The sequence below is a fragment of the Gorilla gorilla genome, chromosome 19, assembly GCF_029281585.2.
Source record: "Gorilla gorilla gorilla isolate KB3781 chromosome 19, NHGRI_mGorGor1-v2.1_pri, whole genome shotgun sequence".
NCBI classification, from domain to species: Eukaryota; Metazoa; Chordata; class Mammalia; order Primates; family Hominidae; genus Gorilla; species Gorilla gorilla.
The window spans coordinates 47156599-47183456 of NC_073243.2; positions in this window are offsets into that span (position 1 = coordinate 47156599).

The following is a 26858-nucleotide window of genomic DNA, read 5'->3' on the forward strand; positions in this document are numbered from 1 at the left end:
CCTTGAGTCTCACTGAACTTGGATGCATCATAGTTCTTCAGGAATTCTGTACCCATCATGTCATTATGTGTATATGGAGCAACCACCACCTACAGACACACATTTCACATGTGTCTCCTCTGCTCACCAACATGCTTCCTTGTCCCATCAGGCTCCTTTTATAAAACCTAAGCTGTCAGCACGGTGTGTGAGGTTCAGAGGTCAGGGCATGAGCTGTTGTAAAGATGTTAAACCAAACTCAGAACCCAATACATAGTAAGTGTTCTATAGTTATTTGTTGAATGAGTGAATACAGAGAAGTAAAAGGGAAGTAATCAGGAAATAAAATTATTAGGAAGTTGAAGATAGAGATAGTAGAGCGTTAAACCAAGTGTAGAGCCCTTCTGGGCACAAGGTCCTATGCAGCTACACAGGTTTCAGGCCCAAGAACAACCAATAGATAGGTAGATTGAAAAAGAGGAGAAAGCACAGTAGAAACGTGTGGGTACTCAATGTAATATTGATATTAGTAGCAATACACATAACATTTATTAATGCATTAATTCACTTAATCTACATAACTACCTTACAAAGGAAGAAATTATGTCATGTCTAATTTGAAGGTGAAGACACTAAATCCCAGACAATTTTTCTAGAAAGTAATAGAATCTGGACTACACAAGTCAAGCAGTCAGGCTCCAGGACTGATGCTATCAAACACCATGTGATACAGCCTCCAGCATTCATTGAGTATTTAACAGATAATGCTCTAAGTATTTGCATGAATTATCTTCAGCATCCACCTCTAAGATAAGTGCTACTATTTTCTTGATTTTACAGAAGGAAAAAACTGTGGCTTGGAGAGTATAAGTTACTTATCTATTATTTAAAAAAACTAACAAGTGCTAGAAATGGGACTCGAATTTATGTTTTTAACCCTTACACTAAATCCTTTCCAAGGAGCTTATGTTATCTCTAGAAGATAACAACCTAGTAAGAGAGACAGAGCCATGTGCTGAAATCACCATAGTACCAGTGCAACGTCATGAGTAATGTAATGCTCAAAGGATATTTTCACAATGAAGTCCTGACTATCATACAAACATACTTTGAACATAGGTCAAAGATTTTATTTAACTCATTAAGCAATAGGAATCCAATAAGATATATAACATTAGTTCAAAGGAGAATCTAAAGAACAGACATATATATAGGCAATCAAGAATGCTAAAATAAATTTACTAATAGATCCAAAACTGATCAATATCCACATGACAAGTATCAATTACATCTCCACTGGACAAAATTTATTTACATCTTTATGAACAAGAATCATTTGCATTACTGTCCATTTTCTACACCTCACAACGTTATAAAGTAGCTCAAAGACCATGAAAGATGCAGACGTCATGGATTGAGATGATCCCAGGAAGAATACAGCAGGTCCTCAAATAATGTTGTTTCATCCAACGTTGTTTTTTCATAACGTTAATGAGAAAAAAATTAATTCCTGGCTGGGGCCACTGTCTGCATAGAGTTTGCATATTCAATCCATGTCTGCATGGCTTTTCTCTGGTTATCCCAGTTTCTTTCCACATCCTAAAGATGTGCATGTCAGGTTCATTGGCATGTCTAAATGGCCCTAGTCTGAGTGAGTGTGGGTGTATGTGTGAGTGGCCCTGCAATGGGATGACGTCCTGTCCAGGGCTAGTTCCTGCCTTGCTCCTGAGTTGCCAGGAGAGGCTCTGGCCACCCATGACCTTAAACTGGAATAAGCAACATTGGAAGATGAATGAATACAAATTACTGTCAAACAAAAATTCATAAGATAGAAGACAATTATATAAGTGCACAACACTAAATGATGTGATCTAAAAGTGTTCAGCAAGCCTGTCAAATTTGTGATTTTGTTTGAACTGTGTAGTGGCAGGACAGTTTTCATTTGGCAAACATGTTTATTTAACCCACCACCGCTATGTCTGCCATCACTTACTGATTCACCACAAACTGGGTAAATCATTAGTTTACTTGTTTTTATTAATATTTTTTCAATGTATGTACAGCTCACATTTATTTTAATGTTTAATATTAGAAATGTTTGGGGTCTTTATTTAGAAGATTGGTGATGTTTTCATGACCAGAAATATGCCATAGGAGCTTTACTCTTATTTATATCGATTAGCCTGTGGCAAAATTGGTTTCATGATACATCATTTCACTCAGATTCACAGTTTGCAAGAACCTCTTTGAAAATGTTGAGTGAGAACTTACCGTACTCTAGATATCTTCTACGTTTCCATTGAAAAGACACCCCAGGGGAAATCTTTTTGCCCATTTCATTCCTATTTCACAGATTTTCCTGAGAAGTAGATAATTATTCTCTGGTTATTTGTCTTTTTATTGAACTCTTCTGGAAAAACCCCAGCCCCTCACAGGCCCAAATATCAACTTTCCCCTTGTCTATAACTGAAGAAATCTCATAATAATGAAGACCATAAATTCATAATGACTACCACCAATTGAACCCTCCATACAGCCTTCAGGGATCCTAGGGCATTTCTGTGCTGATTTCACTGTCCTGTTCTATACAACAACAATGTGAAACATTTTCATGTCTCATAAAATCTCTGATCACAATAACCTTCAAAACACTTAGCTCCAAGAAAGGTACGGGTACCCATTGATCAGAACAGGAACTCCATGTACCTTTGCTGTTCAACAGTTCTAGACTCTAGATGCTGGATCATAGGAGGCTACAGGGGTCCTGGGCAAGGGGAGGGGGCACAGAAATAAGGGTATATGGGAACTCATAGTATGGCTTAGTAGTATTTCAATATTTTGACTACCACTATGACTAGACTTCTCCATGCATCCAATTCACCCACTTCCCCAATCTCAACAGATGACCTCACCTCCTATTCCACAGAAGAAACAAAGCCATCAACTTTTAACTAACAAATGAATCCTCCTACTTCATCCTCATCTCATTCTGGAATGTAGAAAAGAGTCTGTATGGCACATGGAGAGTGTATCTCATGTCAGTTACAAATAGGATAATGGAAAAAGAGGCAAAATCAGGCTTAATAAATGCAGTTATATGGAAGAAGGGAAGGGAACATTGAAGGGAAGTAGATACTATTGGTTAGTCCATTTTATGTTTCATCAAAATTACAGAGTAGGATGACCAAGAATTATCAAATATACATAGGTTCTATAAGAGGATCTCTTCAAGGAAAATTTGTTGTGAATCACTTCAAAAGGTTGAGAGTTGCTTCCTAGCAAGAGTGTATTAGGGAGCCTGATTATAAATTCAGCTGAAATGAACCCAAGGGACATTTGCCATATATCAAATCCCTAAAAATAAGAATTTTATGTGTGCTTCAGATGAGCAGAGAAATTGAATTTATTTTGAAGACATCACAAAGATGTAAAGGACCAGAAATGCTAGGAAAACTTTTTATACTTTATCTTAGCAGACAAGGATAAAAATTATAGATTCATGTATTTGAAGTGAGTATAGATGACATTGTGAAAGAAGCAGACCTACAAGAAGTTATGGACTAAGTACTATGCTTAGCATCCTCTAATAGGGCCTCTAATAAGGCCTCAAGAAATGTGATATGGAACACTGAAAGTAGGTGTCCTCAAACACTGTATATATATATATATATATATACACATATATATATAATATTTTGTTATAGAATTATACACACACACACACACACACACACACACACACATATATATATATATATATTTTGGAGACAGAGTCCTGTTCTGTCACCCAGGCTGGGGTACAGTGGTGCAATCTCAGTTCACTGCAACCTCTGCCTCCCAGGTTCAAGCGATTTTCCTGCCTCAGCCTCCCAAGTACTGGGATTATAGGAGTGCACCATCATGCCCGGCTATTTTTTGTATTTTTAGTAGAGACGGGGTTTCACCATGTTGGCCAGGCTGGTCTCAAATTCCTGACCTCAGGTGACCCACCCACCTCAGCCTCCCAAAGTATTGGGATTACAGGCGTGTGCCACCATGCCCGGCCCAGTTTTTATATTTTCAACCAGTAATTCTTAAACTTGAGCTTGCATCACAGTTTTCTGGAGGACTTGATAAAACACAAATTGCTGGACCCTATTACCAGAGTTCCTAATGCAATAGGTCTGGGATACAACCGAGGAATTTGCATTTCCAACAAGTTTCCAGATAATACTGATGCAGCATTAAGAACCACTGGTCTAAACTATGTCTAAAAATAAAATAAACCAATAGAAAAATACTTATTTGAGTGAATGGAGGGTTAATAAATTAGTAGCAAGTTAAAAAAGAAAAACTACTTCTGAAGAAATAATACTAGGAGACTTTGACCACATGTAATGCTAATTAACTCAAAATATGACAGTTGAAGAAAATAAATGGTCCTTTCTCAAAGTCCTTTTGCCATATTTTCCAGACATTGCATCATCTATTTTATAGTCTGTTCCCCATTCGTTTAGCTTTGATGGTGTTTGCCATTTCCCTAGGGTTTCTCTTTCTCTTACACCATTGTCTTTCAATTGACTGACACTTGTTTTAGCCTTCTTTTTCCTGGATTCTTGGAGTTCCTCTTTTCCACAGAGCATGCTGCTCAGACTGGCATCAGAAAGCTGCTGATTCCCCAGGATTCTTTGCATTCTTTTGATTTCACCCCAACTGATTTCAACTCACTGGAGATCAAGCGAACTAAAAGTGAACATTCTAAATTAAAATTGGACAACTGAAGCAACACAGACAAGATAGTCTCAGCTCAGAATATGCCCAGTCTTACTCTTGTAGGGTCAACAAAGTCCACCCACATGGCATGAAAGGATTATTTACTTGGCTGGCTCTGCTGCTGGCCTGAGAAAACCTGAAGGAAGAAAATTCCAGCTCTTCATACAAAGCAGCAATGGATGCGGTTGGATGGCAACTACGTAGAAGCCTATCCGGGAAACTAAAGTTGCAAAAAACAGGAAGACATTGTAGCTGCTGTTATCATAAAGAAGAGAAGTTAACAAAAGAACAGAGGCGGGTGGGAATATGATTTTTTTAAAATGTGTGGGAAAACACAGCTAGTTAGAAGCTTGTACAACCAAAAATTAATGGATGCCTCTGTCACCTGATTCAGAATAAAGTAAATTGTTTTGGGAGAGGGGACACTGGGAGAAAGAAGGATAGTGAATTAATACAGAATAAATACATTTCACATAGTAAAACTCACCAGTTATTTTTAAAATTCAAATAATACACTTTGGGAGGCTGAGGTGGGCGGATCATGAGGGCAGGAGATCGAGACCATCCTGGCTAACAAGGTGAAACCCCATCTCTACTAAAAATACAAAAAAAATAGCCAGGTGTGGTGGCGGGTGCCTGTAGTCCCAGCTACTCAGGAGGCTGAGGCAGGAGAATGGCATGAACCTGGGAGGCGACCTTGCAGTGAGCCGAGATCGTGCCACTGCCCTCCAGCCTGGGCGACAGAGCGAGACTCCGTCTCATTAAATAAAATTTTTTAAAAAAATCAAATAATAAAAGTGAAGTGTTCATAAAAAAATGTCTAGCCACATGAAATTACTTTCTCAAAAATTGTATTTCTACATCATATAACCCTCCTAAAACAAACAAAACTTATTTCTAAGAGCTTTGAGAATTGCTTTCTGTGATAGTCAGTTTTGTGTCAACTTGACTAGGTTACAGTCCCCAGTTACTCTATCAAACACTAGTCTAGGTGTTGCTGAAGATATTTTGTTGATGCAATTAAAGTAAAAATGAGTTCACTTTAAGGATGGAGATTATTTTAGATAACCTACATGATCTTGATTCAGTCAGCTGATAGGCCTTAGCAGAACTGATGCTTCCCTGAAGAAGATATTCTGCATATAGACCACAACATCAGCTTGGCCCAAGAGTTTCAGCTTCAGTGACCTTCCGACAGCTTGCCCTGTGGACATTAGACTTGTCTCGACACCCTCACAATCACACAAACCAATTTATTATGATAAATAACTTTTTTTTTTTCAAGACAGAGTTTTGCTCTTGTTGCCCAGGCTGGAGTGTAATGGCATAATATCAGCTCACTGTAACCTCTGACTCCTGGGTTCAAGTGATTCTCCTGCCTCAGCCTCCCAAGTAGCTGAGATTACAAGCACGCAACACCACGTCTGGCTAATTTTTTGTATTTAGTAGAGACGAGGTTTCACCATGTTGGTCAGGCTGGTCTTGAACACCTGACCTCCAGTGATCCACCCACCTCAGCCTCCCAAAGGGCTGGGATTACAGGAGTGAGCCACCACGCCCAGCTATAAATCTCTTAATATATATCTCCTACTGGCTCTGTTTCTCTGGTTGAACCCTGACTGGTAACATTTTCCTTTTATAACTTTTCATTATATCATATAGTTATGCCTTCTGCTAATTCCCACAGGCCAGTTTCTTAGATATTCCACATCAATCCTCTACCATCTAATACATGAATATGCCAGAAAGGCAGAACTGGTAACCATTAAGAGTTAATAGAGAATTTCTGTTTAAGGGAGCAATAATAGCCCAATTTCCCAACTAAGTGAGCAAAGAAATTTTTTAAGAGGAAAAGCATTGGGTACTGCTCATAAATTAGAATTTTTTTAAAATTTATGCAACCTATGGTGTAGGTAGAACTGTACCAGAGAAAAGATTCACTGTAATAATGGAATTGACTGTCAGGACAGTGAGTAGACAAGATCCTCAGCCACCACCAAAAAAAAAAAAAAAAAAAAAAAAAAAGAGTAATAATAAATGTAACTAATATTGGAGCACTTATAATGTGCTAGGCGCTGTTCAAAGTGCTTTATAAATAGGAACTCACTTAAGCCCCACAACATCCAAATAAAGTAGATACTAGAATTATCCCCATTTTACAGATGGGAAAATTGGGGCAAGAATGACTAAGCAATTCACCCCAAAATACTCTGACAGTAAGTGGCAGGACCAAAGCCCAAATCCAGTCTGACTCTAGAATCTGCACTCTCAATCCCATATTACCTCATAAGTCCTGGGAGCAGAAATAGGCAGTGGGATGATTCATTGGCACACTTAACGTCTACCATCCATTACCTTCACTAACTAAAATGCCAGCATGAAGAGAGGGGTCCATTCTTAGTCTCACCTGGAGTAGATGGTGTGCTCAGTGAGCAATGTAGCAGATACAGAAGGGGCAGCCAGATAACTCTAGGCTATTGCAACATATAAAGAAGTGAAATCCTTCTTTCTCATTCCCACAGTGAATCAGTCATCCATTTCTCCTCATAATACTGACCAACCTAAATATTTCTGAAATATTAATATGTCCCCTTCATTCCATATCCATTACAACAGCCTGGTCCAAGCCACAGTCACGTCCTTCTTGTATGAATGGCCTCAAGAGCATTCTACAGTGATCTCTCCATATCCACTTGGCCCTCTAAACCTGTCCTAATAATTAAACCTAGAGTGGGCCTTTAAAAAATTTAAATATTCCATTTGCTCACTTCCTATTTGTCAATGGCTTCCCATTGCTTTTGGATTATTCTCAGTATCCTTACTGCGGCTTGCAGGGCCCCGCCCCATCTGGCCACTCCCACCTCCCTCGACTTTTCTTCCTGTGCCCACTGCACTCTGAATGATGCTTTCTTGTCATCCCTCCAATTCGCCAGGAGCCCAGCAAGTTTTTATAACCTTTACCACTACTGATAATTAGGTAGACTTTTGTGTAATTATTTGATATATGAATTCTTTAAGAGTTTGTAAACTGCGTAAGAGCAGGAATCGAGACTGTCATATTCATCATTATATCTCCAGTGCCCAGCCACATCTGACTCAGAGGTGGCCTTCATATTTGTTGAGTAGATGAATTTTTTGCTACAATGATGAAGTTTCCAGACACATAAGTACTCTGTCCCTCACTCTGAAATGGACAAAATGTAACCACTGGAAAAATGCAAACCTCTGCTTTCCCCTTTATCTGAAACTAAAGGGGCTAAAGAAATAGTCTCTGACAGACCACACACAGTTCAACTTCAAATCCTAGACACATAAAAAGTACCCACCTGTAAGGATGACAAAAATTACTAGACAATAGAAACATTTTAGTGGGTTTTTAAAAAGTGAACAATTTGGGGAATCATAACAAATACCTAAAATGTACTATGACAAATTCTGTAAAATTTGTAAAGTATTCATAATCTCAATTGTATTTGCATGTATGAAAAAGGATCAATATGAGTTAGGAAAGATGGTTTTCAGATGAAAATCAAGAGAGATGGATTTTACCCAGGCAGTAAAGTTACATTAATTAGAAAACATCAAAAACAAACAAATGCATTAGAAGACATGTTTAACAAACTCTCCCAGAATTCACTGGAAATTTTCAAAGAAAGACAAATACACTGAACAAAACACTGGCAACATGGGAATTATCCATAATATCCCAGTATGAAGTACTTTAAGAGGTGAGAAGGACCAGAGGAAAAGCAATCACCAAATAAATAATGGGGAAATGATTTGAAAGCAAAAAGAAAAGGAAATAAGGCTTTTAGATAGAAAAGGTCTATTTAGTAGCCTTATAAATTTAACTATTTAAAAAAAATTTCAGAAGTCACAACTGTATAGATCCTGATAAAAGCTTTAAATTTTAAAAAGATAGGTCCCTTAAGGACAGCAAAATAGGTTCACTCCAAAGAAAAAAGGGAATATAATCAGTGAAATGATAGGTTCTCCTTAAAAAGTTGTACCAAGATTACTGTGAAATTTAATACAAATACAAATAACTCTGAAAAGATAAATTCATACCTAAAAAAGAAAATAATAATGAAATTCTAGATTCAATGTTAGTTGAAATAAAAGGTGATGGTGGAGAAGACAGACAGAAAAGTATTTTAAACTAGGAAGATGATAGGGTTCAGTGAATAAAAGAAGCCACAGAGGCCTGGGTTCAAATTCTGGCCTTGCCAATTAACTAGCTTCGTGCTATAAAATAAGCAATTAACTCCATGGAACCTATTTTCTCATGAGTAAATTAGGATAATAATCTATACAGCACTATTGCAAATATTAAATAATATATATAAAGATCTAACTGGAACAGAGTAGTGACTCAAGCTGCTATAAATGCCATATTTTTAACATAGAAAGGAGATTTTTGAGGTAAAATAACCACTAGAAGAACAAAAATGTCAGGTAAAAGTAACAAATTGTAAAGAAAACCTAAACAATAGGAAAATAAAAAGGAAGCATTTTTAAAAATCAGAAGGCTGTATAAAATAGGACATATGTAAAACCAAATTATTAGAAAAACAATAATAAATTATAAATTCATATAACCACAATTATAGTAGAAAATTATATATACTTCTCTCAGTTTTTGACAGAGAAATTAATGCAATGTAAAATTAATAGCTATATACTAAATTTTGTACCTGCAGAGCATATACATTACTTTTGAATGGGGAGTGTTTACAAAACGTGGTTATATTCCAGGCTACTAATACATTTTCAATACTTTTCCCAGAATGTTTAGAAATCACTGTGGCAAAGAGACAACCCAGGTAGAGACCTGAATTGGGAAGCCCTTTGCCAGCGGACTCAGCACAGCATAGAAGCACATGGTTATTTTTGTTCTGTGTTGGTTCTCAAAACAGAAGCCTGTCTCCATTGATGAGTCAGCTCTTGTTCAGATGAAAAGTAGACCCTTAACAGGATCAGCAGTGCTTGCTGATCAATAGGTTGACATTTCATACATCAAGGCTTTTCTTTGGTTTTTGAATTTCCCTCCAGTTACATCTCCAAAAGCATGTTGGCAGAAAAATCCAGCAGCAGCCACCATTTTATTTGTCAAGGAGTCTCTAATAAATACAACAACTTTTCAAACACTACCAGATTAAGGAGAAGTTTTCAACCTTGGTGTCCCACTCTAAAAAAGAAAAGGGGAAGGGCTGACATAAAAATCCTTATGATACCCTTGCAACTATGATGGCTCCCCTCACATACCACATATCAAATTAATTGATCTTTCATATAATTTGGATATATTTGGAAGTAACTTGCCTTTTAAAGGAGATGACTTTGATCAGACGCTCTCCAACGGTGAGTGAATTTGAAGAAAATTTCTGTGCCATACTGAACATATTATACTCATGCTGTTATCCTCATCTTTATATTTTGAATACTTTCTCTCCCTATTTGCAGTCTTTTTCAAGTTACTTTAAATCTATGATTCTGCTAGGTGATTTTATCACTTGCTGTTAACTGATTTCTGCTGTAACAATAATTCATTTATGTTTTAGATTTTTACAATGAAAAAAATTTTAAATATGCCATATTAGTGGGATAATTTATACCAAAAAAAAAATTTTATTTGAAGCTGAAGAACTGAGGATTAATTGACTTAAAAATAACCTAATTTGGGTTTTTAGCATCTATATATTTAAGATTTTTGAAATTTTTTTGAATATTAGAAATTCCCACATAACACAAGAATTTAACAAGTATATATATTGCATTCATTAAATATGTCATGCTTAAAACAAATGCTATTCTAAAGACTGTGAGATTCAAGCGACTTTACATCAAATCAGCAGAACAATCAATACAAAGGCAAAATGTTATATGCAGAATTTTTTTAAAAATTGAATGAATCCTTCATTTGAAGAATTATACTAAAACCTATTTAAGCAAAGTAATTCTTTTTAAGCAGGCCATGAGAAAAGGCTAAAATGAGAAAAGTGTGTCAGCACAATCAAAATAATAATTGATGGCTTATAAGAGAAATTCAAAGACCATTTTGCAGGGTTCAGATAATATTTGGTTGTCTCATTCCAGTTACTTCACTCTTTTCAGCTCCTTACAATGGATGGCACCGAAAAGTATGTAAACAACAACAACAACAAAAACTGAAAATATTAGCATGTTTGGTTTTGCACAGCCCAAAGGCTGTGAAATTTCCAAATACCTCTCTAGCATCAGAAACTTCGGGAGTTGATGGTGTGCCTGGATCTCAGAAAGGAGTCTAGCACCATTGTTTTTCTCACCTTCTCACAAATAATTATTCCTTTTAATCTAACATTTCACTGTCTTCAAAGAGAAACTGGACTATGCCTTCTCTACTAAATAAAACCAGGTATTAAGAAATTGGGACAACTATATAAAAAGCTTGGCTCCTTTGTATTACCATTACATGAGCTTCTAAGTCCGTCTAAAATGAGGTCAGAGAATGTGGCCTATGAGAAACTGTTTTTGGAATTTGTGCACACATGTTTTATGGCCTACGATAAGTTCATCTTTTGTAAGTATTCCATGACCTAGGAAAAAAAATTTATACATTTTTTTACTCAAGTTATTGGGAGCAGTCATTGTTCAAAAGATAGTCACTGGATCAAGATGGTTGATTGTAGCCTTCAAATCTTTTATATCATTATTGATTTTTGTCTGCTTGATTTATCAGTTACTGAGAGAGGTAAATTAAATTCTCCCATTATGTTGTTGATTTGGCAATTTCTGCTTATATTTCAGTTCAACTTTTGCTGTATATATTTTGAAGCTGTTATTAAGTACATTTACATTAGAAATTATTGTCAATATCTTCCTGAAAACCCAAATCTTTAATTAACATACAATAAACTCTTTTATTTCTGGTAATGCTTTCTACATTAAAGTCCACTCTTTCCAGTTAATATACCTACATTAATTTTCTTCATTGTTTTATACTTCCTGTTTTATCTTTTTCATCGTTCTACTTTGAATTTTTCTGGATCCCTATAAACAGCCCAAGACACTATCTTTTCTAAAGTGAAAATTGTGGAAATTTTAAAAATCCACTCTGAAAAGATTTGCATTTTAACTAGAGAATTTACCACATTGACATTTATATAATTACTAATATAAATGGATTATTGTCTACTATCTTATCTTGTGCTTCCTCTTTGCTCCAATTTTTCCTTTGTTCTTTCTTATTTTTCTTCTTTAGTTATTTAGAATTAATTAATATTTGTTTCTTATTTTTTTCTTTATTTTATTTTACCAATCCTAGGTTAGAAGACATAAACTCTATTTCCATTCTTTGGTGATTACCTGGAAAATTTTAATATGCATATTTAATTTACTAAAGTCTAAAATAAGCCAATATTTTTACAATCTTCTCAAAAACACAAGGATCTTAGGATGGTTTTCCCTCATCACACTCCTTCCTGACTAAATCGTTGTCCAGTGAAATTAGTTCTATCTTTTTTTTTTTTTTTTTTTTTTTGACACGGAGTCTCACTCTGTCACCCAGGCTGGAGTGCAGTGGCATCATCACGGCTCACTGCAAGCTCCGCCTCCCGAGTTCACGCCATTCTCCTGCCTCAGCCTCCTAAGTAGCTGGAACTACAGGCACCTGCCACCACTCCCAACACATTTTTTGTATTTTTAGTAGAGATGGGGTTTCACCATGTTAGCCAGGATGGTCTCAATCTCCTGACCTTGTGATCCGCCCGCCTCGACCTCCCAAAGTGCTGGGATTATAGGCGTGAGCCACCATGCCCGGCCCTCTTTATTCTTAATCTAACAAATTAGACATTATTACTGAAATTCCAATGTGTGTTAAATTTCTCTGTAATATTTTCCATCCTTTTGTTTTCCTATGCTACATTCTGAGCAATTTCTTAAGAGATACCAGTGTACTAAGTGGTTTTCTTTCTTCAAGTATGTCTAATCTGCTGCTTAACTTGTATAGAGTTTCTAATTTTAGTTGTTTTTTTATTTCTAAAAATTTAATTTTTGTTCCTTTTCAAATATCTCCAACTATTGTCAATAAAAATATGTTCCTTCATTACACTTTTTGTCTCCTTTTATTTCATTAGAGCATTTTATAACATGATTCTTTATATTTGATGTCTGAACATTCCAAAATCTGCATTTTTTAAAAGTTTTGAAACTTTTGAAAGTTTAATTCTGTAGTTTATTTTTCCTGCTGGTTTTGTTTATGATGGCTTGTTTTTCATATGTTTTATAATTGTTTTTAAATTGTGCATTCATATTCTTCAAAAACAGAGTAGGAATTCTTTGAAATCTTGTTTTAAAATGTTTCCCTCCAGAGAGATTCATGTTTCCTTCTGCCAAGTATCTGGAGGTACAGCAGACCCAGGGACACTACAAATTTTCTACTCAGGTCTGTTTTTTTTCAGGTGCCACAGGAAATGTGATTTCCACCCCCAAATTCATGTGACTGGAGGATTGGAGTTAGGAATTTTCTGGAGGGATGTGTTTCCCTACTCCACCCAGAGCCAAGGCACAAACAGGTAGTATCTCTGTGGGGTAGACTTTTTTCTGGTACACAACAGGAGGTGAACCAGCTTTATTCAAGGATCTTTTATCTAACTCTATGATGCTCAGAACAAGGCTTTATCCTCACATAAGTGTGACCTATTAAAGTGTCACCCACCATGACAGATGCCTCCAGGCAAAGGCCAGCTCCAACACTCATTCATCCATCTGTATCCATGCTTTCTCATTGTTTCTGGCCTATTATAACTTCCTTTATTTTATTGACAGCTCTGCCTTTACAAATGTATTTTAACAAACTTTTTTTATATTCTTTGACAGGATATATTCTTCAGATAATGGGTCCCTCATATAATTGAAAATCAAAGACAGCCCATTTAACTGCAGTTCTGCTAGAATTTTGGATTGGCTCCTAGCCACTCCACTGAAAAATAAATGTACACCGGTGATTTTGAACAATTTGCCTGTTTTGACAGGAAAATTCTAGAACTCCAGTTTCTGTTCTTTCAGACATTGACTAGATGAACCTTGGGAATCCACTGGGTTTGTGTTGCTGCCTCATCTATGAAAGACAATAACTAGATGCTTCACTTTCCATAAAGCTATGTAAGGTAGGCATTACTTGCCCTATTTGCAAATATGAATAACTGAAATAGCAGGATGCACAGGTCATTATGAGCAACTTGAGGTAGGATTCATAACTGGATACTGAGGGCAAGGACTCTGCTCATTTCTTTCACATCCTTTGCTCCTTCTATGCAGTCTTCAGTTTCCCCCAGGCAAACTGGAACTGGTTAACTTGGGAATAAAATCTGCCCTCAAAATTATCTTAAGTTTATCAGATAAGTGACTAGTAAAAATTGTAGTAGAAGTTCTTGACAAATATTTTACAGATAAATGTGAAAAGGAACATTCCTTCTTAAAGAGAAAAAAAGGAGGACATTTGTTAAGGATGATGCAAGTAAGAAGGTTAAGAAAAATCTGTTTTCAGCACTTCCACCAATGCTCCTGAATTATGAGCAACAATATACCAGCTACTTCAGAACTCTCTGTCTTGAAATTGTTTCAGATCCATTATAATTTGTACTGCACCACCATCATAATATCTTCTAAATGATTCATCTGTCTTGACGAAAGAACAAATAATCTAGTGGTTGAAAAAGGGTGTGTTTTAATCAAAGTCAAATACTCATATTTTAAGATAATAGTAGGAAGGACAGTGTACGTTTCTGCTGGACATCCCAGGAATTTATCAAACTGCCACTATCATTCTCATACATTTTGTTCCCAAAGTATTCCCAGCCCAGTTCCCAGTGACTACCCTGAGGGCTGCCTTGGGAAAGGCAACCAAATTGGGAAGGGGCTTGTATTTGTCAATTTTCACATGGCTATAAAGAACTATTATACCTAAGACTGGGTAATTTACACAGGAAAGAGGTTTCATTGACTCACAGTTCTGCATGGCTGGGGAGGCCTCAGGAAACTTACAATCATAGCAGAAAGCAAAGTGGAAGCAATGCACGTCTTACATGGTGGCAGGAGAGAGAGTGAGAGAGGGGAGAAATGCCACAGTTTTAAACCATCATATCTCATGAGAACTCACTCATTATCACAAGAGCAGCCTGGGGGAAGCTGCCCCCGTGATCCAATCACCTCCCACCAGGTCCCTCCCTCAACATGTGGGGATTACAATTTGGGATGAGATTTGGGTGGGGACACAGAGTCAAACCATATCATTCTGCTCTTGGCCTCTTTCAAATCTCATGTCTTTCTCAAATTTCCAAACACAATCACGCCTTCCCAACAGTCCCTGAAAGTCTTAACTCATTTCAGCATTAACCCAAAAGTCCAAGTCCAAAGTCTCATCAGAGACAAAAGCAAGTTCCTTCCACTTATGAGCCTGTAAAATCAAAAACATGTTAGTTACTTTGAAGAAAAAATGGGGGTACAGGCATTAGGTAAGTGTTCTAGTTCCAAGTAGGAGAAATTGGCCAAAACAAAGGGGCTACAGGCACTATGCAAGTTCAAGACCCAGCAGGGCAGTAATTAAATCTTAAAGCTTCAAAATGATCTCCTTTGACTCCATGTCTCATATCCAGGGCATACTAATGCAAGGGGTAGGCTCCTCAGGCCTTGGGAAGCTCTGCCCCTGTGGCTGTGCTGGGTACAGACCCTGTGGCTGCTTTCATGGGCTGGCATTTAGTGCCAGAATGGTAGATCCACTGAGAGCTTGCACCACACTCCAAGTGCATGGTGCAAGGTCTCAATGGATCTATCATTCTGGAGTCTGGAGGACAGCGGCCCTCTTCTCACAGCTCCATTAGGCAGTGCCCCAGTGGGGACTCTGTGTGGGAGCTGCAACCCCACATTTTCCCTCTGCATTGCCCTAGTGGAGGTTCTCCATGAGGGCTCCACTCCTGCAGTAGACTTCTGCCTGGACATCCAGACATTTCCATACACCCTCTGAAAGGCTCCCAAAGTTCAACTCTTGTCTTCTGCACAATTGCCAGTGAAAAACATGGAAGCAGTCAAGGCCTGGGGCTTGCACCCTCTGAAGCAATGGCTTGAGCTGTACCTTGGCCACTTTTAGCCCTGGCTGAAGCTGGAGTGGCTGTGACGCAGGGCACCATGTCCTGAGGATGCACAGAGCAGCTGGGCCCTGAGCTAGCCCATGAAACCATTTTTCCCTCCTAGGCCTCCAGGCCTGTGATGGGAGGGGCTGCTGTGAAGCATGTTGGTCAAAACCATTAAACAAGTCTCTACGAAGTTCAAAATTTTCCCACCTTTTCCCAACTTCTTCTGAGCCCTCCAAACTGTTCCAACCTCTACCTATTACCTAGTTCCAAAGTTGCTTCCACATTTTCAGGTATCTTATAGTAGTGCCCCACTTCTCTCAGTACCAATTTTCTGTATCAGTCCATTTTCTCACCGCTATAATGCACTACCAGAGACTGGGTAATTTATGAAGGCAAGAGGTTTAATTGACTCACAATTCCACATGGATGGGGAGGCCTCAGGAAACTTACAATCATGATGGAAGGGGGTGGAGAAGCAAGGTACATCTTAAGTGGTAGCATAACAGAGAGTGAGCAGGGAAGTGCCACACTTTCAAACCATCAGATGTCACTCACTCATAATAATGAGAACAGAATGGGGAAAACTGCCCCCATGATCCAATCACCCCTTACCATGTCCCTCCCTTAACATGTGGGGATTACAATTTGAGATGAGATCTGGGCAGGGACAGAGCCAAACCATATCATGACTTGTGAATCAGCTTCATAAGCTCTTCAGCAAAGCAGCAAGAAAGAGCTCTTCCCTATAACTCCCTATCACATCTCCCTATAACTCTGTCCTCTGAATCCATCTAGGGGAAGCTACTGTTTCTCGACATTACACATTTTAACCAGAGCAACAAACATACAGAAGAGGCTATGGGTCCAGCTTCGTATCAAAAAGGTCAAAATCTTACTAGCAGCTATCAGACACAAGATGTAAGTAATAAGGTTAAAGTTAAATACATAACTCCACTTTTCTCAAGTTGCATATTAGTTGATACAAAACCAATGCCAGGTCAGCCTGGATATCCCTCTCACCAAGTTTTTGGTCCCAGAGCCTTTGTCCTCACGCTGCCTCTGTCGTAATACTTGCACTCCTGGCTCTATGGCTCTACCCTTGGATTTTCTGAAAGTGGCATCTACTAAAAATGCAAACCTCTCTCTTGCTTAATAGATTGCCTCATCTTGCACAACATTGATATGTTATTACACTGAATGATTCCCATCCCCAACGTGAGTAAGAACATGGAGGATCAAATGGGATGAGGGAAATAAAAAGCATTTTTCTCCAACAGCACATCAATGAGTTATGGCACCCTTGGATGGGACGCTATATATCATAATATAGCGGGACATAGCACAATGGCTCCTTAAGGTAAGAGATGGCTCAGGCCAATCATCAAACTAGATCTGTAGGGACAAAATTGTAAGTGAGATTTTATTTAGTCACTTAATCCAAATAAACAGATAAAGTCATGGATATATACACATTGCCAACCAAGTCTTACTCATTTGCTCACTTGAAAAGCCTGAAGTGAGTGTTAGAGCATCCCTAGGAATTCCTTTAAGGCCTTGGGTTCTCGCTACCCCCAGAGTTCCAGGGAATGAGCAAGTGGGGAAGCATTCAGGAAGGAAAGGGATATAAAGGCAGTGTGAGGTTCCCCTCCTCATAGTCTCTTGAAGTTTACCTGCCCTACTACACTGTCTCTCTAGAGATCAGCTATGACCCCAACATTATCCATTTGGGAAAGAGTCCAGCTTTTAAAATGAATTAAAATGTCCCAGCTGCTCTTGCTCTGCATCCTGCTGGGTAACAACAGCCCACAGAGATTTGTGCTAATTGCTGTTAAACTTCTGCATCACTTTCCTACATCCTGTCATTCCACCAGACATTTGAGAGTGGGAAGCACAGCTTGGATATTTGCAAATGCCTAGGCCGATTTGGCAAAACACACCAATAAGCATCTGATAATGTCCACACAGAGGATTCTGTGGGTCTCATGCTGCACAGTCTGAGTCTGCTGAAATGAGCTTCTCTCCAGAAAAGACTCCATCTGACAAGTTAAACGCAGATTCAGCAGCTTGGTAACTGGCTGTAAAGACTTCATTGATGGAGGGAAGAAGGCAGAGAAATAGAAAAAAGAGCAGCTGTCTTCTGAAAGGCATTTTTCCCAATCAACTTTTTTAATTTTAAAAACTATATGACCACTTTCAGAACATTTGAAAAAGAGAGAAAACCATCATCTGTAATATCAGAGCTTAACAAAATATTCTTGCTGAATTATAACTTTCAGGATTTTGTTCCTACAGGTCTGTTTTTTCACTTGGTGGTTATCACAGGTACAAACACTGTGCCTAAGTCTTACTGTTACTTCTTTGTCTTCCTGTGCATGATCCTAATTTTTGCTAACCCATTATCTCCTAAAACTTTTTCTCTGAGCTATTTTCTTCAGAAACAGTATGCACCTCAGCACTTGTTTCATAGCCCGGGCTTCTTTTGAACTGAAGTTATTCAATTCAAAGGGCTCTTGCCAAACTGCCAAACGTGTGCTACTGCCACTTTTGTTACAGGTGCCTCTCTGTCACTTTTTCCCTCTGCCTCTTCCTGCCTCTAAACCTTCCCACCCTTACTACAATTTATTACTCCTGGAAGGGGAAAATAATAATTCTCCCTCCCTGGTAAGAGAAATAACTATTTTTTTTCAGCTATTGTATGTTCTTCAATTAGCCTCCAGATGTGCTTTGAAAAGACTTCCCTCTCCGTTTTGCCCTTACTGTTTTCCCATTTCAAATACCTTGTAGCAATTGTACAAGAGGACTTTCTGCCTCTAAGGTTATGGCTTCACCTGTTAGAAGTATCAACATTGTAATTAATCAGATGTTCCTTACCAGTACATATGGGTTACACTTTTTATATAGACAAGTTTTCAAGGAAATAAGAATTCAGTCTTTAGGTATATCATATGATACTTGTTTTGAATCACAGTGAATCAAAGTAAGCAAGTAAGCATGCATATATGATGTATATATGAGTCATAATATCATGTTGCACAAAACATCACTTTATTTCCTTTAATAAAATTATATCTGGCTCTAAGTGCCTGTCATTAGAATGATAAGATCTCTGATGATAATATCTCTGATGATAGTATTTTGGAGGGTTTTGGGGTTTGGGTTTGGGCTTTTGGTGGGGATGGGAACTCCTCTTTCCCCTAGGGCAAATGTAAACTTAACCTCTGGGAACCTGAAAAATGAGGGAAGAGTCTGACTATTAGTCCATTGTGGCAATTGTATTAATTTCCTACTGCTACAAACATAGTGACTTATAACAACACAAATTTATTATCTCACATTTCTGGAGCCAGAGGTCTGCAGTGGATTGCATGGGGCTAAAATCAAGGTATTGGCAAGTCTATATTCCTTCTGGAGACTCCAGGGAAGAATCCATTTCCTTGTCTTTCACAGAATCTAGAGATTTCTCACATTCCTTGGCTCGTGGCCTTCTTCTATCTTCAAAGCCAGCAGCCGTATCACTCCAACCTTTGCTTCCATCCTCATATCTTCTCCTCTGACCCTTCTGCCTCCCTCTTTCTTTTACTAGGATTGTTATGATTACATTAGGCCCACCCAGATAATCTGAGTTAATCTCCCCAACTCAAGATTCTTAATCAAATCACATCTGCCAAGTCCCTATGCCATATAAGCTAACATATTTACAAGTTTCTGGGATTGGGACATGGACATTTTTGACAAGCCATATTCTGATTCCCACAGCCACAACTGTCATTTTCCACTGTGATGCCACCGTCAACCCCTACTCTGTACCATCTGTCAGACACTGCTACTCTGGATGCCCTCAGAGGCCACCATCATGCTTTCCTCTACTGAAAACAGGCTCAGCCACAGAACCTGCCACAGTCTTCAATGGCCCACCTTGGGGACTATAGCCGCCCTTCAGCCATCAGCCCAGTGGGACAATGTGGCACACAGGGTCTAGATCTATGCCACTTATGAAAACCCTCCAAACCCTTGTCTCCTTCCTAGTCTCAGATACCGTCTCCATATCTCTCCCTCTCTCTTCTCCTCCACAACCTTAAATAGTAGCTACATTGCCTTCTTTCTCAAAGGCCCTTCATTTCTCCCAAAATTCTAAATGTGAGATTATCCTGAAGTGCTTGACAACTTCTGATTTTGTAAAGCAGAAGCTTCTTTTGTTTTTTGTTTTTTTGGTTTTTTTGAGATGTAATTTTGCACTGTCGCCCAGGCTGGAGTGCACTCACCTGATCTTGGCTCACTGCAACATCTGCCTCCCGGGTTCCAGCAATTCCCCTGCCTCAGGCTCCCAAGTAGCTGGGACTACAGGGGTGCACCACCACGCCCGGCTAATCTGTGTATTTTTTAGTAGAGATGGGGTTTCACCCTATTGGCCAAGCTGGTCTCGAACTCCTGACCTCATGATCCACTGCCTCGGCTTCCCAAAGTGCTGGGATTACAGGTGTGAGCCACTGCGCCCGGCCAAGCAGAAGTTTTTAATAAATCTTTAAGACAAGGAACACAGACAGACCCACCAAGGTTTTACCCCTTCTTGAAAAGGGTAAAAAAATTAATTTCTTTTGCATTAAATTTCCTATAAAAATAAGAAAACAAGATATATAACTATTTTAATAAAACTGTGTCCCATCTATAACAAAGGTCCTAAAATTAAGGTGAACAAGGGCAAAATATTAGAAATGTGTTGCTAAAAAGAATATATATCATATATAACAGATTTAGCAGAATTTAATTCAGTCTTATTTCTGGAGAAATACAGAGCACTTCATTATAACACTGATATCAGAGACAGACAGAAGCAATCTAGAACATGTAAGAATTTATTTTTAATATTTAATTGTAATTCCAGAGTCATATCTTAGCCAATAGTAGTTCTTAATTTATAGGATTAACTTTTTTTTTTAATATTGGGATTCTACTCCTGTTGAAAACACTATAAAAAAGGAGCAAGAACAAAGAACTTGGAAAAAGAAAAGCAAGTAACTGAACAGAAAAAAATATATATATTTTGTAAACCAGCCTTAGGGAATACAAAATTGAGTCAAAACACATCATATCTTTGGAACTGTACTTCTTTTAGGAATGTAGAAACTGAAATATGCATGAAAAGAAAACGGCTGATGGAGCTTGGGGAAAGTGTGTTATGGTATTCAGCTGTGCTTTGTCATGAAACTCTCCAGGACAGAAATAAAACTCTAACCCAGACCCCTTTTTTATTAATGGGAATTGAGTAATAGAAGAAAGAGAGGCATGAATTAGAGAAGTCCTCTGGTATACACAGATATTTGCCTCCAAAGCTAAATTAAAAATATTAATGAAAGCGTTGTTTTTTCCACTGAAAACATCTGAACTTCTCTGCACTTGCATAGTCATTATAATTTTAAGAGATGAGAGTTAAAAATTTATTTATGAAGTCATTCAGCTTAGTGACTGAAAAAATAAAGCCAAATAAATAATATAGGCCTATATATCAATCAGTAATTGGAAAACAGTGGCACAGGGGGAAAAAGGTATATTTATTTGTCTCTTCATTATAGTTTTCAATAGTACTCAGCAATAAACTCAAGAAAAAAATGTTATTTTTATTACCATGATAAGTCACAACAGCTAAGTAAATATATACATTGGTAAAGCAAACAAGTATTTTAATTTTATCCACATTCAGAAAGTAGATTTTCAAACTATTTGAGCACTTTAAAAATGTTAGTAATAGTTTTAATGTGCATAACCTAAAAAATATATTGAAATTATTGAGATTATACAAAATCCAGTTCCAAGTTAAGTTTTCAACGAGTAATAACTAACTTACTTGGTTATTCCACTCCTTTGCTAAAAATAATATTATAGAGAACAAATATTTTACATTCTAGAAATAACTTTCTACTCTGAAAAGACCTCCCTAGATTTCTAAGGAAAAGAAAGCATAAAAATATGTGACCGTAGACTCAAGTAGCATACCTCCTGAAGGAAAAACAGAAAAAAAAAACAAAAAAATCTATGGCCCCCATTATGTTGCCAGTTCTGAAGTGCTATTCCTATATTAATTGGAGAAAGGCAGAAAGTTACAAGTCAAATGCTTCTGCCCAGAAGCTCCACAATGCCCAGGGTAGCAAAGAATTTGCAAAACAGAAATCTTACATTTTCCTAAAGGAAGTAAAGCAAAACTACTGAGGTAGAGATATTGAAATAAGATAGAATGTATATCACTACTTTCTACAGAGGAGTTAGATGCAAAAAAGTTCTTTTGCCCAGGCTCTCTCCCAAGACTCTTCATTTATACTTTCTATTGTGTTTTCCTCTTGTATTGTACCAGTTCTTATTACTTGGCACAAAAAACTTCCTGGAAGAGGTAATTATGCCAACATCAAAATAATTTATAGGCTGATATTCCTAAGGTTACCATAAATCCAAGAAACACAGCTTTTACAACTTCAACCTCATGAGCCCTTCCTCAGCTTTTCCTTTTCCTTTTAGTCCACAGCATCTTCTTTTTCATCTTTTCCTGGCTTTATGATGCCATCATCTTTATTAAGTCTTCTTTTATTTGAGCCTTATTGATCTTTCCTGGAGCCCTGTAATATTTATTATTTATACCATTTAACTTATTCAATTGACTCCAGTATTACAGTTCTCTTTGTAAATCCATCTGTTCTATGCTCTACTGAAATCATATGCTGCTTAAGAAACAAGACCATAGTTTACATTTACATTTGTTTTTTGGTTTTGATTTTGGCTTTGGTTTGTTTTTGGTTTTGGTTTTGCTTGGTTTGGTTTGTTTGCATTTGAAATAACTATAACAGTTCTCTGCTCACTGTAACCTTACTATAAAATTTGATGAGGAAAATGATAATGAAGAAAGTGAAGAAGGAAGAGAGAGAGTTGTGTGATTAGTCATAACTAGAATTATATAAAGGCTCCAAAATAGAATCTGTTCCAATCATTCATTCTTGAAGAGAATGCATTATTTCTATCAAAATGCAAAGAACCAAGCAATGACAAGTGACCTATGTTAGTTACTCATCAAAAGAAGATGTCTCAGCACATTCCTTGTACTTATCTATATGACTCAATTCCATTTAATTAACCATACTATTTTCTCCAAAATAATTTGAATTAGCCATCACATAAATTCTTAGGCAATAAATCTGACAATGGAATGATGTTTTAAGCTGTTTTAAGTATCAATTGGATAGCCCCTGGCTTCTTGTGAAAATTGCTGTCAAAAATTGCTTTAAAAGCTGTCTTAACTTCAAAAATGAAGTCATAGCTAGCTTGACATCTTATACATGTCAAGATTATTAGATTCAACTTATCCAGTGAACTCTCAAGTAAATTATCCTAGGATGACAAATACGATGCAATAACTTGGTCTTTGAGTTCTCTGATATGTTTTCTCAACTTAACAACCAAAACAGGACAAGGGGAACTTAGTGTTCAAAGGAGAGTCACAAAGATAATGAAAGGAGTGGAAAATAAGATTTCTAAGGAGGGAAACAGAGATTATTTAACCAGAAAGAAGAAGGCAGAGACTCAACTTTTAAAGGAGCTTCTAAGCCAAGAGAGTAGTTAACCTCAAAAGTGAGATTACTTATTCCTTTCCAGAAGGGGTAGAATACCAAAAAAAATTGAAGTTTCCATGGTGCATGTATAAGTTAGAAATTGTATTAAGGTTCTCTGGAGAAACAGAACACACATGCACATATCTAGCTAGCTAGCTAGCTATATATAGAGAGAGAGAGATAAATACATACACCGTCATACATCACTTAACAACAGGTACGCCTTCTGAGAAATGCATCATTAGGTGATTTCGTTGTTGTGTGAGCATCATAGCATTTACTTACACAAGCCTAGATGATATAGCCTACTATGCACCTAGGCTATATGGTATAGCCTATTGCTTCTAGGTTACAGACCTGTACAGCATGTTACCATACTGAATACTGTAGGCAATTGTAACACAATGGTAATTATTTATATATCTAAACATAGAAAAGGTAATGTGTTGCACTAAGATGTTACAACAGCTATGTTACCCAGTGATATGAATTTTTCAGCTCCATTATAATCTTCTGGGACCACCATTATATATGTAGTTCATCATTGACTGGAATGTCACTATGTGGTATAGGACTCTGTGTGTGCACATGTATGCATATACATATATATATAAGTTAGAAGTATATACGGCAGGGAACAGATTTATGTTAAGGAAATGGCTCATGTGATTATGGGGTCTAGCAAACCAATAGCCTGGAGATTCAGGTAGTAGAACTGCATGTTGCAGCTTTGAGTCCCAAGGCTTTCCCAGGCATGGTTTCCACGTTGCTGTCTGGAAGCAGAATTCCTTCTTTGGGAAACCTCAGTCTTTTCTCTTAGGGCCTTCAACAGATTGGAGAGGCCCACCCATATCTGAAGGAAAATCTACTTTAGTTAAAGTCAACTCATTGAAACTGTTAAACATATCTAAACAATATATTTACAGCAACATATAACTAGTGTTTGACCAAACAACTGGGTACTATAGTCCAGCCAAGATGACACAAAATTAACCATCACAGAAATCAAGTAAAATTTCCTGAAAAGGGAAGTCACCAAATTGCTGACTTGTCTTTGGTTGTTTAGTTCAGAAGCAATCCCTTCGAAAGGCGAGACAAGAAATGTTGGTGAGGGTAGAAGTGATATCAGTGGTGAAAATGTATGTTTTCATGACAATTCTGGAAAGCATATGAATCCAATGTCTTATATCCAGGAATTAATCCTAAGAAACATAAAGACAATTGTGCAAATATGTTCGTGTCCAATAATGTTAAGTCATTTTTATAATGGTAAAATGGATGGAAAATAAACATCCATAAATATAAGGTAATTAAATAATCTATGTTGAATCTAAACAATGGAATATTATAATTTAAAATATTTATGTAGGTATTGGGTGGGAAAGGGGCTTTAATCTTACCTTGTCTTTCTCTCTGTACCTGGGTCAGGTGAGATGACTCTGCCTAAAATCTGTTGATGTCAGGCTTGATATTGTGTTAGTCCTACACAGGATGTCAATTTTGGATTGAGTATCTTGGTTCTTGCTTTTTACTCTTTGCTCATTTTTCTTTTTGTACAGACCACCATACAGAATGAAAATTCCTTCAGATTCTTTGTATTCTTTTATATCCATATATACTGGGCTGTTGTAAACAAATTCCAGGCTGCAGAAATTCATAACTGAGGCAATTGTGATTGGACTTCATTCCTTACTGGTTGCCATAAAAGTACTTCTGTTAGAATCATATTGATAATCAGAGCAGCCCTTTTCACAGTGTCTGCAGTCATTGCACTAGCTATGTCTCAAAAGATACATTGACTATTTTGTTCAATGGCTACTAGTTTTTAAGAAAGTCCCAGAAGAGTTTGTGACCTGTAAGCAATAGTAACACAATGGTAAGTATTTATGTATCTAAACACCTAAAGATAGAAAAGGTAATGTGTTGTACTAAGGTGTTAAAACAGGTATGTCACCAGGCAATAAGAATTTTTCAGCTCCGTTGTATAATACCTAACAAAACTGTACAGAAAGCAGCTGCAAGTGCTGCCTCAAGTACAACAACTAGTGCAGCACAGAATGCTTTGGGGAATAAAGAAATTTGGAAAATCTCCTAACTACACCACTACTACATTTTGGCTATGTTTATTGTGATACACAAGAGCCAGCTCATATCTATTCAGAAGAGCTGATTTTAAATTTTTCAGGAATCTTACAAGCTAGTTGATATCAAATTGGTAGCTTGAAATAGGCCACAGTGGGAATGTTTATACCATGCAAGTCAGCAAAGGCGACAAATTAGGGGCCTTTTTCAAAGAGGTCATAGTTAAATATTTACCAGCATCTTACTGAATATATGCTGAAATATTAATAATGGTTTTCTCCTGGTGGTAGAACTGCAAGTAGATAGGAAGAAAACAAGAAGAGTATAAAGGCCAAGAAAAGAGAGGCTTTTGAGGGCTCAACTGTGTCAAAGGAGGTTGAGACATATCTTTTGGTGTACTCATTTCTGTTGAGTATTTACCTAGGCATGACATTGCTGGTTCTTAGAATATGCGTATTTTCAGTTCTAGTAGATATATATTGCTAAGACATCTCCAATGTAGTTGCACCAATTTGCACTTAAAGTAAAAGAATCTTTTCCTCATAGGTTTGCATGAGTTATTTTTATATTATAGATATGAGTTCTTTTTCAGATCTATTACTGCAAATATTTTCCCCAGTCTGTGATTTGCCTTTTACTATGGCAATGGTGTCTTTGAGGAACAAAATTTTTTAATTTTAATAAGTCTAAATAATCAGTCTCTTTTATGATTAGTGCATTTTATGTCCTACCTAAGAGATGTTTGCCTGCTCTAAGTCATAAAGATATTTTTTCATGTTTCTCAAAGCTTTATTGTTTAATGTTTCATGATCCATCTGGAACTGATTACAAGTATGGCATGAGTTAGAGATCAAGGTTTAACTTTTGGCTATCCAAATGTTCCGGTTCTATTATAGCAGTTTTATTCACAGTGCCAAAAACTGGAAACAACCCACATAAGTCACCCACAATGCAAAAATAAATTGTGGGATTTTCATACAATTTAATACTATTCCACAATGAAAATGAAAACAAAACTACTGCCCCCTGCAAAAACATGGATGGCTCCCCTGAACATGTTGAACCAAAGAAGCTAGACTCTGAGGAGTGCATACAGTTAAGGTTCTATTTTTTAAAATAAGCAAAGTTGATATGTGGTAAGAGAAGTCAAAACAGTGGTTACCTCTAGAAAATGACTGGTAGTAGGCAAGGAGAAGACTTCCAGGCCACAGGAAATATTCTATAGATTTTTCTGAGCGGTGGCCATGCTGGTGTATTCAGTTTGTAAAACTTTTTTGAGCAATATAAAATCTGCTTCTTAAAAAGCACTTAAAATCTGTGCTTTTTAAACTATGTGTGCTAT